Consider the following 17,330-nt stretch of genomic DNA (forward strand, 5'->3'; position numbering starts at 1 on the left):
CCGAGCGGCACCGCCCGCGCTGGGGACGGGCCGTGCTGTGCTCCTCATGAAGGGTAGCGAAAAGCTTCTGACTGTCCCTGCCTAGCTCCAGCGGTAGGTACGTTACCCACAGGATTGTTAGCCGCTTGCTAAAGAGGCTTGGCCAGAATTTCTTACAAGGAAAGCATCTCTGCTGCCTAAAAAAAGGAGGTTTTCTGGATGAGGACTAAGCAAGGGTCTGCTGGGCAACTCTTGAGCTCGAAAGCAGTATAAATTTGGATTGTCGTAGAGTGGAAGACTAGGAAGTTGTGTGCTTGATTCTAGTTAATGCCGTGGCAGCTTTAGCAGATGCTTGCAGTTTTTGAGAAATAAGGACAAGATGAGGGGGGGAAAAAAAGTTTTGATAGTGCAATGTATACCTTGGCATTTTCTTGTAAACAAGCAGTACTGTGGCTTGAGCTCACCATATGCTGATATGCCCATACTTGCCTGTGGAATGTACCACTCCCTTTAAGCCTTTCCTAGAGCAAGCCATTGTCTCGTTACCCCAGAATTTGGCTTAAATTGCTGCTTTCTGATTGCTGTACAAAAAAGAGTCCATGCTTGAAGACAGGAGAAGGAAGGTCTTTGAGATTGAAGGTCTGAAATTGGTAGAGAACTATAAAAGGAACACTGTGAACATGTGAAGGGCCTAGGGCAAATAGACTAATGAAAGCTGTAGAGGAGATTGGATTCTTGAAACAAGATAGGTGGCTAGAACCAGAAACTATGTATAGTGGAGTTCTTTTATTCATACCTCTCATAATACAATAAATACATTTCTGATTTACTTTTGTGGGATAGGACATGCTTATGAATTGCACCTCCTCTAAACATGGAGCTTCAGTGGGGAGGAAATAGCAATCAGGCTCCTCCATTGTAGAAAATAATGACTCTGAGCTGCTGTATTGCTCCTCTCTTGTAAAATTAATAGTTATCCATTCAGTTTTCTCACTTCGCTGTCTTCAAGTCTCTTAGACTTCTAATGGAAAAAAAAATTAAGATCATGCATCAGACTGGTGAGTTTACCATCCATTCAAAAATTTTACCTAGTACAGCCTGCTTGTGAGATACTTTAAGGTTTCACCTGGCTACATACATCCATTTGCTGGCTTAGAACTTCAGTTGTAGGGCCATATGCAAAATAGATGGTAGAGCACGTCTGCATCCTTGGCACTTTGTTCCCTGTACTCAAGACCTGTTTTTGGAGCGCATTCATTGAAATAAATGTTAACAAGGACACCCTTTCTGACCCTCTGGTCTTTTTTTACAGCTTCCTTTGTAATCATGCTATCTTTCATGTAACTATGAGAACTTCAGTTTACAATTGATGATTGCATCACCAATTCCTTCTGATAAACATAAAATGTTGTTCTCTTGCAAGGCTTAAGGCTAGATATTTAATCCCTTTCTTGAATACTATTTTCTCTAGTTTCTGCTTTAACAGATGCCATTATGCCAGTTTTTGTTTGTAAATCTATGCACTAGAGTAGTTATTAAGAGAAGAACTCTCAGAGATCTTGAACTGTTTGTTTTAACAACAGGCACAATGCTGGTTTGACACTTCAACAGTTGTTTTATAATTGCTATTCTGTGTTGTTTTAAACACAAAAATAATAGATTATTTATAATAGCATAAAGTTATATATTTTTGGGCCACTTTAGGAGTATTACAACTCACACACATATCTATGTCTCTAAACTTTTCGTCTCTTATGACTTAGTGTTATGTAAGAATGAAGAATATATTTGAGATTCAAAATACTGTAATAAAAAAACTTGATATTAACCTTTAGAAACTGGAACTTATTTTTTGTGAAGGAGATGCCTTGAACGAAAAATGAAAACTTTCAAATTATGAGATTCTCTTAAAACGAACTGATTACTTAGGTTAACAAGTTGGAAGGTGTGAAAGTCACATGGTTTCTAATAGCAGTACTTTGCAAAGCAAAGTGGTGAATATTCAGAACTCTTGAAGGTGGAGCTTAAAAAAATATTAGGGTGTGCTCTGTGCACTCTGTCAGGTGGTTTAAAAGGTTATGTTTCTGCTGAATTTTTTTCATCCCCTTGTTAACTGTCAGTGACTGGTTTTATATAACCACTGCAAAACAAAGAGGTGGCTGAACAAATAAGTTTTACAATACTGTATAAGACATAACTAAAACTATTAGATATATGAAAGAGTTGGAGTAAACGCTGATCTGGTAAGGAAACTCTCTAAAACAAGACCTGGAAGTGTATGTGCTCAATTACAAAGAACAATGTGAATGGTGATTTTTTTTGTTGTTTTTTGCTTGGTGTTCTGGACAATACAGTAAAATGCAATAGCTGAGAGGTTCTGGTGGCTGCCAAGAGTTAACAGGACTGTATTTGGAAAAATGTCTCCCTAATGACGAAATAACAGTGCCTCATACCAAAAAAAAAAAAGAGCATTGTTGTAACTACTGCAACTGGTGGCAAACAAAGAATCAGTTATTTGCCTGAAGCATTATGGCACACCAGCAAGAACCAAGAGTGGGTGTCTTTGAGGAGCTGATAGTCAAAGCCTCAATTAGTAAGGGCTTTACACACATAGATAATGATTGCCATTAATATTAACTGCTACTGTAATGTATTTTGAAAATTACTTTACGTGTTAACTAATCCTTAGAGCTATTTTGTAGAGCTGGCAGGTAAAGGAGCATTTGGGTCCTAAAAGTGATCGTACATCCTGTGAAGTTCAGGTGCTCAGGGTTAAATACCAGTGATCTGATTTTTATTGGGGGTGAGGTTCTGCAGCTCTTGTCTCTGTTACCTGCATTTATTGGGAAGATCACTGACTCAGAATAACTAACTCTAATCCTAACTCAGAATAACTTCAAAATCAGAAGCAATGTGTAACATACTTTGCTTCAATCAATTGTCTGAAATGATGCACAACACCAGTAGCAATGAATCCTGTTTTGTCCTGTTAGGTGCTCTATCACCCGCGTTTGGACTGGAGTACAATTGTTAAAAGTACTCCACAAAAGTCTTAAATCTGCAGGGAAGATTTAACCTCAGCTACCAGGATACCTTTATTATCTTCCTCTCCTGCTTTCTTTTCCTACTGGTTTCTGCAAGTTGATGTACATCATGTGTCTTAAGGGTATGCAGCACATGGACATAAGTAGTTGAGCATGGAGGGGCTTTTACTGCAAATAAACTATAATTGTACCAAGTGTGATACAGAACTTGGAACTTCTTCTGATAGAAATTTTTACAGCTGTTGTGCTGGTGGATTTGTTCTTTGTACTTTTCCCTCAGTTCCGGTTTTCTTGGCAATGCTTATTATAATGCAGTACTTGCATGACAGGCTTATGTTTAACAGTGGGAAAATGTTGACTTCAGGATTCTTTCTAATACCGTTTTGCAAATCTTGTGTTATTTTATCACACTTTACTTGTATTTATTTTTCTTTCTTTGCCCCCAACCCCGTTTTTTTTTTTCTTTTTTTTTTTAAAGCCTGGATGCTTTGGGGCACTTTAACAGAAAATATAGTTACTTTTTAACCAATTAAAATGTTAATGTTGGTACTGTTTCTGTTAACATCGGCTCCCAGATCTTTGCATTGTTTAGAAATACATTGTTACTTCAAACCACTAGACCTGTTGTATTAGTGAAATCCTGGCCAGTCCCAGTAGCGGCTCAGTTTTCTGAGGATGATGTTGTGAATTATCTTATTACTCCGACTCGCTGCCAGTGCATGGCGATAAACCTTGCAGCTTGGCGCCTGCGGGAACTACATGAAATCAAAGCGAATATCCAATGGCCACAGCAGTCCAAGTGCTTTATGTGCCATGGAGGGGTGGCGGCAGCTTGCCCTGCCCTGCCCCGCAGGCTTCCTGGGAGCCGGGCTGCTTCTGCGGTTGGTAGAACAACGCGAGTAATTCCTGGCAAAAAAAAAAAAAAAAAAAAAAAAAAAGAAAGAAAAAAAAAAGAAAAAAAAAAAAAAAAAGGCGGTATCTCAGCATTTGTGCAGCTGGCCGAGACACAAATATTTGCCCTTATTCACTGGAGGGAAGGGCGGATTTTCCGACCGCTTCCTACGGGCGAAAGGAGCGCGCTGACGGCACGGGCACGGCGCGGCGGGACCTCTGCGGGGCCTCATCGCCTCAGTAGCCAGGACATCCGTGGTGTTTCCCAGAGACGCTGCTGCGTGCCCAGAAAGCCGTTTGATTCCCAACTACCTTGATGATACCGGCCTTCTTAACGGCAGCGATCGCTCCTGCTCTCTCCGGGGGCGCGGAGGCATCCTGGGGCTGCCCTCCCCGCCGGTCCGGCCCGGTGCGGGGCTGCGCGGAGCCGCCGGGGGCCGGGGCACGGCCCGGGCGGCTCGAGGGGAGCGGCGCCCGGCGCGCTCCGGGGGCGGGACCAGCCGCCGCCCCGGCCTATCACAGCCACGGGAAGCGGAGGGGGAGAGGGGGGCACGGCCAATCGGGGCTCGGCTCGCCCCTCGCTGCCTCGCGATTGGCCGAAGCGTGGAGGGGGTGGTGCCTCGGGGGCGGGCCGGACGCTCGGGAGCCAACGGGGAGGGAGCGCGGGGGCGGGGCCTGGTGAGTGCTGCGCGCCTGCCCCAGTGAGCGCCGGGGCCGGGCGGGGCCGCGCGTGCCAATCGGGCGGCGGGGGGGGCGGGAGCGCCGCGCCGGGACGTCGAGGTGCCGGAGGGGAGAGGCGGCGTCGGGATAAAGCCGGCGGGGGATGCCGGTGGCTCGCGTCGCTCGCTGGGTCCCACCAGGGTCGCTCTGAAGTGTGGGGGACACCGCAGCCGCGCTGAGGTAGGCGGCGGCGCCCGAGGCTGCGGCAGCTTCTACCGGCGGGAGAGGTGAGGCGGCGGCGCAGCCGGGATCCGGTCGTGGCTGATCGGAGGGAGGAGGAGGCGCCTTGCCCCGACGGGAACGGAGCCCGCGGGTCGTGCTCTGCGGCCCCTGGCGCTGGCCCGGCCCCGGTCCTCGCCGCTTTGTTTACGGTGGGGCGGGGAGGGGAGGGACGGGAGGGAGGGCAGCGTGTGGCCGGGCGGCCCTGCCCGGCGTCGCCGCGGGGGCATGAGTAGGGCGGAGACGGAGCAGGGGTCGGCGGCGCTGCGTGCGCCCGGCCGCCCCCACCTGAGCTCCGGACCTTTTGCCCCGAGGAGACGGAGCCTCCTCCGATCCCCTCCGCGGCCCGCGCTCCGTCTCCTTCCGCCCCTTCCTCCCCGGCCGCGGCCCCACCCGTGTGTGCCCAGGCTTCTCAGCCGGCGGCCCCCGGAGCCTCCGGGGTAGGAGCGGCGCTCGCACAGCCCCGCGGGCCGAGCGTAAAGCGGCGGCCGCCGCCGGGCTGCTCCCGCCCCACGCCCGCACCCGTCCGGCCGGCTGCGGCCGACCCCCGGGACAGCGGGGCCGCGCAGCCGCCGGGCAGCCACCGCCGCAGGGGATGGCGGGGCTGGGAGCGGGCCAGGCCGGCCGGGAATGGCGGGACGGAACGGGGAGGGTGGCACGGAGCCGGGCTTTGTTCCCGGCCCCGCCCCGCCTGGGGGTGCCCGGGGGCTCCGGCGGAGAGAGCGCGTCCCGGCGCCTGGTGCGGAGGGCGGTGCGGGCGAGCAGCGACGCCCCCGGCCGCCCGTGCCGCCCTCCGCGCAGCTGGCCCGCTCCCCCGCCTTCGGGTGAAACTTGGGAGACTTGAGCGGCGAACCAGGAGCCGTGTGTGCGCTTAGCGTGCAGCGCCTCGCTGATGGAGCCGCTCTGAGGTGCTTTTAGGACCAAGTTTGGCTTCCGCAGTTTTTGCAGCCTCAGACAGGCGTGCTTGTATGGCTGTAAGTATTGTAGGGGCTTAATTAGTTTTCCCCTCTCCACTTTCGTGTGTATCTTTCCAGTATTTTGATAATGTGATAATTTTGTTACTCAGTAGGCAGTTCAGTTTGTGTCTTGACCAGAAATCACTGATGATCAGGGTAGCTCTAGCTAAAACATCCTAAGGATCTGAAGCAAAACATAAAAAAACCCTGAAAACCCAACAAATCTAAAATATTTTGGTGGTCACTCATACTGAGGGAATTGCAAAAGCAATTTGCTAATACGGTCTTGAGGAATAGTAATCTGGAGACGAGGCAGCAAGAGTATAACCTGGACTTCCTTCAGAATTTCAAATACCAAATGGACATTAGGAAAGAAATATACTAAACCAGAAAACAAATTCTTTCCTCCTTTGTGCACTGCATATCTCCGTGCTGCAGACTTCATGGAGTATACAGAGTACTTTTATTGAGGTGATTTGCTGATTGGGGATTGAGCAAAGAGTGAAATTTACTGTAGTTTCTTAAGAAGTATTTCCTCACCGTGTCATTTCCTCAGTAGGCTGTTTCAGTCGCTTTGCTTCTGTGTTGTTACTGTCATGCTGAGGATATGTGCCAAATACTTCAGAATCTTTGTGGAAGATCGCACACCAAGTGCTGTAAAACCACACTGATTCTTATCTTTTGACACTGTCTCAGGAAGGAAACAAACCCCTCCATAAAAATTGTGTTGTAGGTTCAGTATTTAAAGATGAGAACAACATTTTCAGTGTCAAAAGCTTCCTTTATCTGTGGTTTGTAGAGGTCCTTAGTGGTACTTTATGGTTGTTTCAGTAGACAACCAACTTCCCTGGGCAAATTGCTGCTCTGAATGACTCCTTATTTATATTCCAAAACTGATTTGGTTAAAGTCTGTGCTGACTTCTCTGGAAGTGGTTTCCTTGGAGCAGAGTGGTGGTATGTTGCTTTGGGATGTTGTAGAACATTGTTGATGAGCTTAATTTCAAAAGAAAAGTTGTTTAATTCTTCTGTGAGGTTAGTTAAGGTAAAGTTGGAAAATTCAATTCTATTTCTGTTTGACTGGCCTAAGTGAACCAAAGCATGGTGATAGCTGGTTTTCGTGTAATACCATAATACTTTTAAGAAGGGAAGTTTTAGGTTGTAGAGGCTAAGGCAAAAAGTAGAACTGCTCATTTTTCATGTTACTGTATTAACGCTTTGCAGTCATCCTGCTAGGATTCAGCAGCTCAAGAGTGGTCCTCATGTGTTCATTTCACTGTGAATGCTTGTCTTCCTAATTTGGGGTGATAAAATTAATTGGTATGATGAAAGTTCTTGCTAATACAGTTGAGATCATGCTGTCTGTATTTACTTTTTCTAAGAACTTAAGACGATTATAATTCCCTTCAGTGGCTATGCATCAAGGAAACCAACTTGGAAAACAGTGTGTTCTGCATCAGGCAGGAGTTGCCTATTTTATATCTAGCTTTGTATTTAAGGGGGTTTTGTCTTCACCATCTTGCCAGCTGAAAACTACTTCATTATTGCATAAAGGACCAAAGGACAAGTTTAATTTTTTTGTCTGAGTTCCTTAAGACATGTGAAGGCAAACTTTTTGCTTCAGTGGACTTGCATAATACAGAACATGGGTATATAATGTGCTCCTTCTAGCTTAGAGTGCCATGGGTTTTTAGCAGTTTTTGCCTACAGTTAAGCCTTAATTTGTAAGAAACTATAGGTATTGTGCAGATATTGTCAGAGGAAGGAGCTATATGCACACGTGGGCTATACGAGTTACTGTGAGAAAAATGAGGATAATATTTCAGGGTTTGTGACCCTGTACCTGTGGTCTGCCTTACCATTAGAAAATGCAATGTAGCTTATCCTCAGTGGGGGGGCAGCTGGCCTAGCACACAGCCTGGCTGTGGTTTGCTGCTTTGTGCAGCTGCTGCATGCTCGCACCCAAACAACTTTCAGCCCTTACGACTCTTGTATCTGTAATAATCCTCCCAGGAATCACAGTGGGCTGGAGGAGTGTTGCAATGTTAGAAGGTTTTAGACTTCGGCATTATTCTTGTCTGGTCTTGCTCTAAATCCTGATGAACTCCAGTAATAGATGCTAGCCAGACTGACTCAGCTAGGGTTGCTTCTGCCTTTCTATATTCAACTGAAAGAGCAGTTCTTTCTGCTATTTAGCTTGCTTATCCTCAGTGCTCGACAGTCAATTGAGTATCTGTGTACTGCCATATAGCTCTGTCTCTTCTAAGACTTCTGTTGTCCTCCCTTTCCTTCCTTCCCCTCCCCCAAATCTATTATAATCCTAATTCCTTCTGACATGAACACCTCCCAGGAAGAATGACTGAATACAGTCTCAAACAGCAAGTGTCCAATACCATCACTGGAAGGTATCAAAAAGGAAAAAAAATCCCCTTGAGCTAGTTGGAACAACAGTGTTTGCTCTGGACATGGCTTCAGTTTTGAGGGATTTTTTGTATCTATCCCTAGTTTTTCCTTGTGATTTATGTTTGCATGCAAAAATATAAGAGGAACAAGTATTAAAACCAAAATCAAACTTCTGAAGTTGAGTTTGAGGTTCTCTGGAATGTCTAAATATTTGATCTGGTGCAAGGACCTGGTGCCCTGATGCCATTGCTGTAAGCTTTGGTTTGTTCTTTACATGGGAATTCTTGCCCTTGTCACAGAAGCAAAATGAATTGTTTTTTGTGGTTAATGACAGTAGTCAAAGCTGAGCTGCATGGAATCTGCACAGACCTTGGTACAGAAGGACCTTTCTTCCATCATTCCATACAGGTGTAAGAGAACTTTACTTTTCAAGAGCTGGGGCTGGCCTAGCCTGAAATAGCTACAGACGAGAGTGTCTAGCAGTAGGCTTGGGACTATTGACATGCCACTTGAGTGGTGCAGGTGGTCACTTCAGAATTAGTGTGGTGACCTCTTTTCTTCTTATTCCCTGTATTCCAGAAAATGGAAGAAGATTCTTGGCTTGGACCTTTTTCTCCCCTCTATTCTTAGATTTTTTTTTTTTAAGTGAAGGTACATGAGATAGTCATGATAATAAAACAAGCTTTGTGTGTTTTGTCAGCTAACTATTGGAAGGCTGCTTCAAAGCTAAGTAACTGATACTTGAGGAATATTTGCAATTGTATATTAAAGCAGTTTGTCAGTGGCAGTTGCCAACGTTATTTTTCATCTTGGGTAGTAATTTTTTGTTTTAAATGTTTGTTTCCCCTTATCTTGAGTGTGTTTCTAGAGAGCAACAGTATAATTTTGCTAAACCAGACTCTTTCTTGTTCAGGTGAGACTTCTTGTCCACCTTATCATACAAAAATGCTGTAATTGCCTCCTTCATATATTAATTAGTCTTTAACATGCATTGGCCAGATTTCTATAAAGTATTCCAGGGAAGGTTCCAGTGGGACTTTATAAAGGCTTTTTAATACTCTGGTGGGTGTATCATGCTGATAAATCTTAGGGATCCTGTTTTCTTTCCATAGTCCTGTCAAGGTTTCTCTCTGTCTTCATAAACTGCAGCTTATAACAAAAAATATTACTGCTCAAGTATGTTACCTTAAGGGGGGAAGAGAATGTGTAGCTTAAATGCAACTTTAGTAAGTATCACTTTTGCCAGCAGTCCTTGGGCCTACTATAGTTTGGATCCCAGTGGGCATGGTGTTAGTCATACTTGTGCAGAGAGTATTCAAGGGGCTCAAAGATACCCCAGCAGCATGCAAGTAAGCAAGGGAGAAGAGCACAAAATAAAATGGTGTGTGCTAAAATGATCCTTGTGAGGTTATGGGTAAGACCTGCCTTGCCATATGCAATCCCATTTGCTTAGCCTTTCACAGACTTCCTGCTGTTGAACTTTCACTGCTGTTTTTTTGTAGTAGTCTCAAGGACAAGAATTGTGTAGGTTTTACTAGCCCTATGCAGTTAAGTTTGTTTGTTTAGAGTAACTGAATATAATGTTGGATATGTTTATAAAATAAGAGCTGGAGAGAGCATAAAAACTACAAATAGAGATAGTATTGTTGTACTTGATCCAGAAGATAAGGCTCTAGTAATTCAATGTGGGATACTGTTAAAAGAGATTAAATTTCTTTAAAAGTGAAGGAATATCTATACCATAAGGCTTGGGAATGATCTGATGAACTGAGACCTCAAGAAGTTGCATTTGAAGTTGATATTGCAAAGAGTGACTTTCTTTCTCCATTGGTGTTGTCCAGTTTTGCAAAATACACAAGCATCTTCTTTTGTAAATGCTATGTCCTAAAGAGGACTTGGAACTAAGAGCAGACCTGGACAAAGGCTGATTCTCTTTAAAGGCATTAGCATGGGAGATAGCTGAAGTGTTCCTAGCAATTTTTATCTGTCTTTCATGAGAATAGTCCTTATCAACACCACTTCTGCTCTTGTGCTAAATCAAAAAGAACTGCTGGGGTTGTGCCCGTGGCAGCTGGACATATTGACATTGACAGATTTTTCATGATTTTTAATTGAACTAATCTATTCTGCCAGTAATGCTGCTTATATTAAAAAAAAAACTGCTGTAAGCAAAAATACTGAGATTTCTGCCTCTGTAGATATCATCCAAAACCAATGTCATCCAAAAAGCTGAAGAGTTACTGCCCTGTGCACTGTGAGTGCTGACTGGCCTGTTTATTCCCTGGGGTAGGGTGATGAGTAGTCCCTGGTCCAGTGATGGCTGTTGGCATGACTTGGGGCTCCTGGATACCCCACATCAAGCCATAAAGAGAAAGGAGTTGCAAATTAATACTCTTATTCTTTGCAGGAGTAGCAGTATGTGTAGGTCTCCCTGACACCTTCACTTGGATATGGCAAACCCGGTACTCTTTCCTGACACAGAAATCATGGAGATTTCTTGCCCCATTTCCTTCTGTTTCTTCTACCACTGCCACCGTATTTGAAATTACTTCAGTGGTAGATGTTGCGTATAAAATTGGGGATCAGAGCTGTCTTTACATGCACCTACCTGCAGAATTGATAGGTGAATAGCTGGGGAGGGTAAGAGTGGTGGATAGCACGTGTGGGAACAGAAAACTGAGTAAACAGAAGTACAAAAGAAATAAAACAAGCTTTTGGTGCAGGAAACTGAAAGCTTTTACCTACACATTTCTTTAACACTTTTGTATAGTTCTGGGCCTTTGCTGTATTAGGGGAAAAATGAACCTTATTTCAAAGTGTTTCTGAACACTTCTCTTCCTGTAAGTCATGATCAGGCTATGATGTTATAGTCTGTAATTCAAAATCTGTAAACAAACCATCAGCACAGATTGTACTTTTATTTTTGTGGTGCTGAGGTAAATTGTGTGCAGCTGATTTGATCCAGTTGGAAACCCAACCTTGTATCTCCTGGGAGAGTATCTACAGAAGGTATTGCATAGTGTATTCCGTGTTATACCATAGTGGAAGTTGTTGTTCTCTTGTCTTGCCTTTTTAAATTAAGAATAAATAGTTCCATTTAGTATGTTCTAGTCTCCATAGTTTGAAAGTAGCTTTTATTGCATGTTCTCATCAAATCATATCTAGTATATAAAACTCTTATATAACTTAGGTAGTTTAAGGGCATAAAATCCTTGTGACTGTAGCTCAGTGATTCAAATGTTCCAAGCTGAAGAACTGACATATGTTAGGGATGCAAGACATTCTGAATTTTGCAGGTGGCTCTTTGAAAACTACTATGTGATTATTATGGGAAGACTAGAATGCAGTAGAGAGAGAAATCACTAGGGCTTTAATAATGTCTTGTGCCTAGAAACAAGAAGAATAATTCAGCTACTTTAATGTTTGTTATTGTTACCCTGGAGTGTGCAGACTGGCCTCATTTGAGCTTTTTTTTTAAAGTGAAAAAGCAAGTTCATATCTCATCCTGTGTAAATATAGACTCTATGAACTCTACAGTTTAAGAAAAAAGAATGGGTTGAGATGGTCTGCAGGTACAGCAAAGTCCCCATTCTGATCACCATAGCTCAAAAGCAGTTAGCACTACTGCTTTTTCTGCAGTATTTGTATTCTATTTCCAGAGGCCGAGATAATTGCACTAGATTGGGATATATCAATTGAAGTGTTTTTCTGCAACTACTTGAGTCGCTAAGAAATCTGCTAACTGATGTTATACTTGCTATATTGTACATTATTGATGTTCTACTTAATTGTTGTTTGGTCAGCATATTGGAAGAACTACAGGTGTTTTATTTATAGGACCTTAGTTTAACCTTTATTGAAGATGCTTTGAGGGGAGGAAGTGGAGAAAGCAGCTTCCTGCTTTGTTTGAGGGAGTAAAGTGGTGAGGTGTTTTTGGTGTGGGTGGGGCAGTGGGGTGGTGTTATTTATTTAACTCATATAGACCTTGGTACTGAACGTGCATAAAGTTCATGTTGGTTCCTCCTAATGTTCTATCATAACTAAGAAAAAATTGCCACATTTTTCTCTATATAGATACACTAACAGAACTGGTACTGACCAGTTTTATAGTTTTTGTCACTTTTTTAAAAACAGAATACATTTTGAGCCTTAGCAGTCTGTTAAGTGGTGTTCTACATAAGGTGTTGATTTTTGTATAATTTCTTAATTTCAAGTGCTTGAATCCTGCTAGATACTGATCTTCAAAAGCTGATTGAATAAAAAGGGATTGTTGGTTTTGGTTTGAGATACTTTCAAAAGTAGGAAATTGCCAAAAGCAGTTTGAAGGTGTGATAAAAGGTCCTGTTCTTTGGATCTAATTTATTTAGTTTCAGAATAATTTTTAGCTTAGGTGTACTTGCAATTTATTTTGTAAAAAGTTAAAAAAGGAGTTTAGTTTCGAAAGCCATTTAGTTTTTTTTTTTTTTTTTTTCTAAGTTGTTGCAGTAGTGGTGGTGGTGCAGAGGTCAGAGTTTAAAGCTTCTTGCCTACACTGCACACTCATGGAAGTTCTCACTTTTCCTGTGGCTGAAACGTTGTTAGTATAGATGATGGTGAGCAGTGGTGTTCAGATGAATGCAAACACTGGAGACACACTGTTGTGTTTTACTATTGAGGGCAGCAGTGCATCTGAGGAGATGATGGTTGTTGCTCTTGGTAGGGGTCTGATGTTTTCCCTTCTGAGTGCATATGAAATATGAAGGCACAGGTGATGATAAATTCTAGGGGACATAAAATTAGGCAAGCTGGGGTCTTACTCATTTCTTCTCTTGGAAATACGCATGTTCCAGCACAAATTTTTAAATACTATACAGACTTAGTTTTTGCTGTTTTCCTGGTGGAAGCAAAGTTTCCTTAAGGTAATTTGAACATCTGAATTGCTTACCACCTCTCATGCTAAGAGGAAAGAACTGTAATTTCTTGGTCTTCTGCAGATCACTGGCAGATTGAACACTTGCAGAGAAAGTATTTCTCTGCTGCAGTTTCTTGAAAAGCAGCAGAGAAATACTTTCTCTCAGATTGCTAGTCCAAATTAATAGGGGGCCCAAAATATTTAGTTCTGTACTACAGCTGAGGAAACAGTCCTCTAAATCAACAATCAGAAAATAGCAGGGGTAAAGAAGCAATCAGAGGGCATGAGCACCTTGGAAAGGTATGACTGCATCACTGCTTTCTGAAGGCAGTGGGTTCCTTGTGGCACTAGTAAAGGTAATTATTCTAAAGAGAATAATCTGAGAAACTGAAAAGATCTTAGACCTAGATGGAAATATCCATTCTGCTGCGGGAAAAACACAGTCTGAGTTTTGGCATACTCCTAATACTTTGAAATGAGACTCCAAAAGATATAAAGTTATGGTAAAGATTCAAAGAACAAGCAGGGTTTGTGGCCCTGGCCCAGTGGATATGATTTGGCATTCACTTACTTAGTCCCTTTTCATGATAACTAAGGAAAAGAGAATTCAAATAACCCATTTTAAGTTTATCATGGTCAAGTTATCACACATTTAGTACCAAGCCCTCAAATTTATCTTGCAAATCCTTTGCTACAAATGGGAGTATTTTCAATTGAACTTTATCAGTTTGTACATGGAGAGCTATTTGTAATTCTTGGAAGAAGAAAGTAAAACACATGTAGTTCTCAGGTGCATGTGGTTGGCTCTATTCCAAAGTTTTGTTATGACTGAGGCAGTTTTTTCTTCTTGTCCCATGAATCCTTTTAGGTGATCTTGATATGCCTTGTAAGTGTTATCTCATTTCCACATCAGTTATGTAAAAGCTGAACCTACATTAATTTCATGCCAATGATCTGTGCGTCTTCCAGGTGCAATATTTGTATTTAATAAACTTCTCCCTGCCCAAGCCCCCCAAAGGCTTGGTTTTTGCATTAGTGACCTGTGTCTCTCCTGTTTACGACTTTTGTGGTTCCTCACAATTAATTGATCAGCAGCCACTCAGCCTTGCTGGTTGTGTGGATTGTGGAGTGGAAAAAAAACTTAACTGGTTTTCAGTAAGGAGATGGTTGGTGAAATTGGGAGAGCATTGCATGACTACTGTGTTCTTGATAGCATTTAGTAACACCCAGTTTATCATGTACCATTTTTAGTTTGTAGTGCTGATTATTGTTGTACACTATTAATATTCTTAAAGCTTTTACAGGAAGCAAAAGGACAAAGTTGTTACTAAAAATCTTCTGTTGATACACAGTGTGCCAAGCATCAGTAAGGAAATGGAGTAGATTGGAGTATAAGGAGCCTGGGAAACTTCATTCCTCCTTTTTATTCTTATGACATCCAATTTTCTGAGGTAATTAGCTTAAAAGTGGTTTCTGTAATATTCAGGTGTTCTCAAGCTCTTTTTTTTTTTTCTATTCCTGATGTCAGCCACCATTATCACTTACTTGGGAGGACAGCAAGCAATAAGCTCAGTGTAGTCTGGTAGTGCATGCTGTTGCTGAGGAAAAAGGTTGGGAGAACAAGGGAACTGGTCAGCCACTGGAAATCTTTCAGCCTTCGGGTATCATTTTCCCATGCTGTAGTGGAAAAAATGTGTAATTGGTCTGTAACAGGGAAGTCTTGTATATAGTTGATATGTTGTATAATAAATCTAGTTTATAGTTAACAATGTTGTTTTCTTCCTTCTACCTCCTGTATGAGGGGTGGTGTAAGTTGACAAGAGGACCAGAGCTCGCCAGGTGTGGTGTGTTATCATAGGAGTGCTTGTGACAGCAGATTACTTAGCTCTAGAAAATGCTGAAGTTATAGGTCAGCCACAGGTTTGGGTGACCATAGTACCATTGTGTAAATGTTTGCCCCTAAACTTCAAACTTCTTGTTGTAATTTTTCAAATAATGTCATAAAAACTGATATAGTTCATCTCTGCCTTTATTCTACCTGTGTAAAAGCAGATAGTGTATTGAAGCCTGGTTAGGGTTTGTGGTGTGGAAACACCACTTCTAGCAGATAGCTAAAACTATTAATATTTCTTTTTTTCTTTCTTTTGAAGTATCATCTTATTAAATCTTTTGGGCCGGTAATTGTGAGGAAGGCTCTAATTTAGTGTGGTGTGTGTATCTTCTTAAATGAAGTTGCTGATACTTGGATTTCCAGCAACATTTGTATTAATCCCCATCCCTGAAGTTTTTGGAAGTGATCTGCTATACTACCTCTCCTACGCTTAGCAATGTGTGCTGAATTGGAGCATGTTAATTGCTGCTCAAAAGTTAAAGTTGAGTTCTGTCTTGCATAGTAGCCAACATTATAGCAGCTACTCTGTAAATATAATATAACAGCTTGAAAATAACTCTCTGTGAACTCCTCTCCTTCCATAGAAAAAGTTTATGTAATTAGAAGTTACACGTGCTGTTACTTGATCAGATTTGAAGTTGGCTGAATTTTTAGTTGTGTTTTCCAATTCAGGTTGTTAGAGGAGCCCTGAATTCTTTTATGTATTAAAACTTAGAGGTAGCATCAGTTTTCTTTGTACTATTTTTTGAACCTTATGATAGCAAACCTCTTGTGTTTTCAACTTTATTATGTTTTTTTTTTTGTGTTCTGCTTCTTAACTTTTTATAAATCTTCCGTAGGAGTGAACCCCAAACACTGAAACTACACCTGTGTGATACCTTTGACTTCAAATCTGAGGAAGTATAGTTATATTTTAACTTGTCAGCTGCCATTAGGAAATGAAGCCCAATGAACCAGCAATAAGCTGTAGCTACTGTAGGTTTCACTGGCATCTTTTGGAGACTTTTGACCTTTTTGCTACCTTTACTGATACTTTCTTTTTCCTGTAGTCTGAGTTAATCTGATCAGATGGGTTCTGTAGAATACCTCAGGCTGTATTCAAATCCAGCTGTAGTTGTTCTTGAAGTTCTGGGCAGCAGCTATAATATAAAATTCATTATTGCTCAGTGTGCACAAAAAAACTTGAATACATTGCATGGTTTTTTGTGGGCTTCCCACCCTCTGGCCTCTTTCCAAACAGTCTGCTAGCTGAACTGACAGTGCCTTCCTAAAGCTTGGACAGTCAAGTCAGTTTTCAGCTTAACTTTATTTCCTTTGTTAAACAGCTGGGCTGTTGGGTGGTGTTATGGTGGGAGGGGAAGATTGAATATGGCATGGTGAAGGAAGATGTGTTTGTATGTGTCTGCTCTGAAGGCTGCAAGCAGGGAAGCCTCTGATCAGAATGGATGATGTACCTGTGAACGTGTTTTGCTTGAGGTAGTGAGCTAAAATGTCAGCATATGCCAGGGTGGTTTCTGTCTGGGTATTCTGTCAATTTTGTGGGGGGTAATAATGCATAGGTTTGATTGTGTTAAAGTGCTGTTCCCAGTGATTGTATTAGGGGAGGAGTTAAAGGACAACTGACCCACTCTCTTTCAAACTGGGGTGAATGTAAGGTTTGGCATGAACTGAAATAAACTATTGCTTATCTTTAATTAAAAAAAAAAAAGGAGCAAAAATAAGAGAACAAAGGGAATAGTACAGTTTGATGTATATGGGATGAAAGGTGATGCATTTCTGCTGTGCAGAAAACAATGCTAACTTATCCTAATTGTCTGAAGAGGTAAAGTGGTGTGTATTTAATGCACTGCGCTGTCAAATGCACAGACTATGGAAAACAGTCCACATTTTTATTAAAGTGTTGCAAAATTTAACAGGTAAAATTCACAGTCAGAATTTTGTCTGTCTTTAAATGCTTTCCTTTGTAACTGGTCAAGTCTTTGAAACATTTGACTTTCTTTTCCAAAGAATTACTTAATGCATCCCCAATTTATATATAAACATCAGGTTGTTTCCTATTTGCAAAAGTTTATCTAATTTTCTTGCTTGTCTCACAGTCCCACTTTTAAGCTGTCTTTTACATCTTAAAATCTTCAGGATGTGGCTTTTTACTTTTAGATTGCACTTATATGGGTCTCTCTTTTGTATTTTTGGAAACACTAATTAAGAAGTGGAACAAATTGTATATAAAAGAATTGATGATGATTGAATAGTTCACACATCCTTAAAGGTAACGGCTGCATTTGTGCTGCATCAGAGCACTGAAAATCATGTTAGATATACAGGGCTTTTTACAAATT

At 42.2% G+C, this 17,330-nt stretch overlaps 1 protein-coding gene across 4 annotated transcripts in view; it reads left to right on the forward strand.

The window, feature by feature from the left end:
• The first annotated feature begins 16 nt into the window (after positions 1-16).
• FRYL (FRY like transcription coactivator) overlaps positions 17-17,330 on the forward strand; it is a 167,807-nt gene continuing 150,493 nt past the window's right edge. Inside the window, exon 1 of one of the 4 annotated variants that reach the window (XM_053941934.1) lies at positions 17-97. The gene's annotated coding sequence lies outside the window, so the exon portion shown is untranslated. Of the gene's footprint in view, positions 98-4,741; positions 4,862-17,330 lie in introns of those variants that run through there. The other 3 variants (XM_053941937.1, XM_053941935.1, XM_053941936.1) reach the window with 3 other exon arrangements.

The sequence above is a fragment of the Vidua chalybeata genome, chromosome 4 (assembly GCF_026979565.1).
Source record: "Vidua chalybeata isolate OUT-0048 chromosome 4, bVidCha1 merged haplotype, whole genome shotgun sequence".
NCBI lineage: Eukaryota > Metazoa > Chordata > Aves > Passeriformes > Viduidae > Vidua > Vidua chalybeata.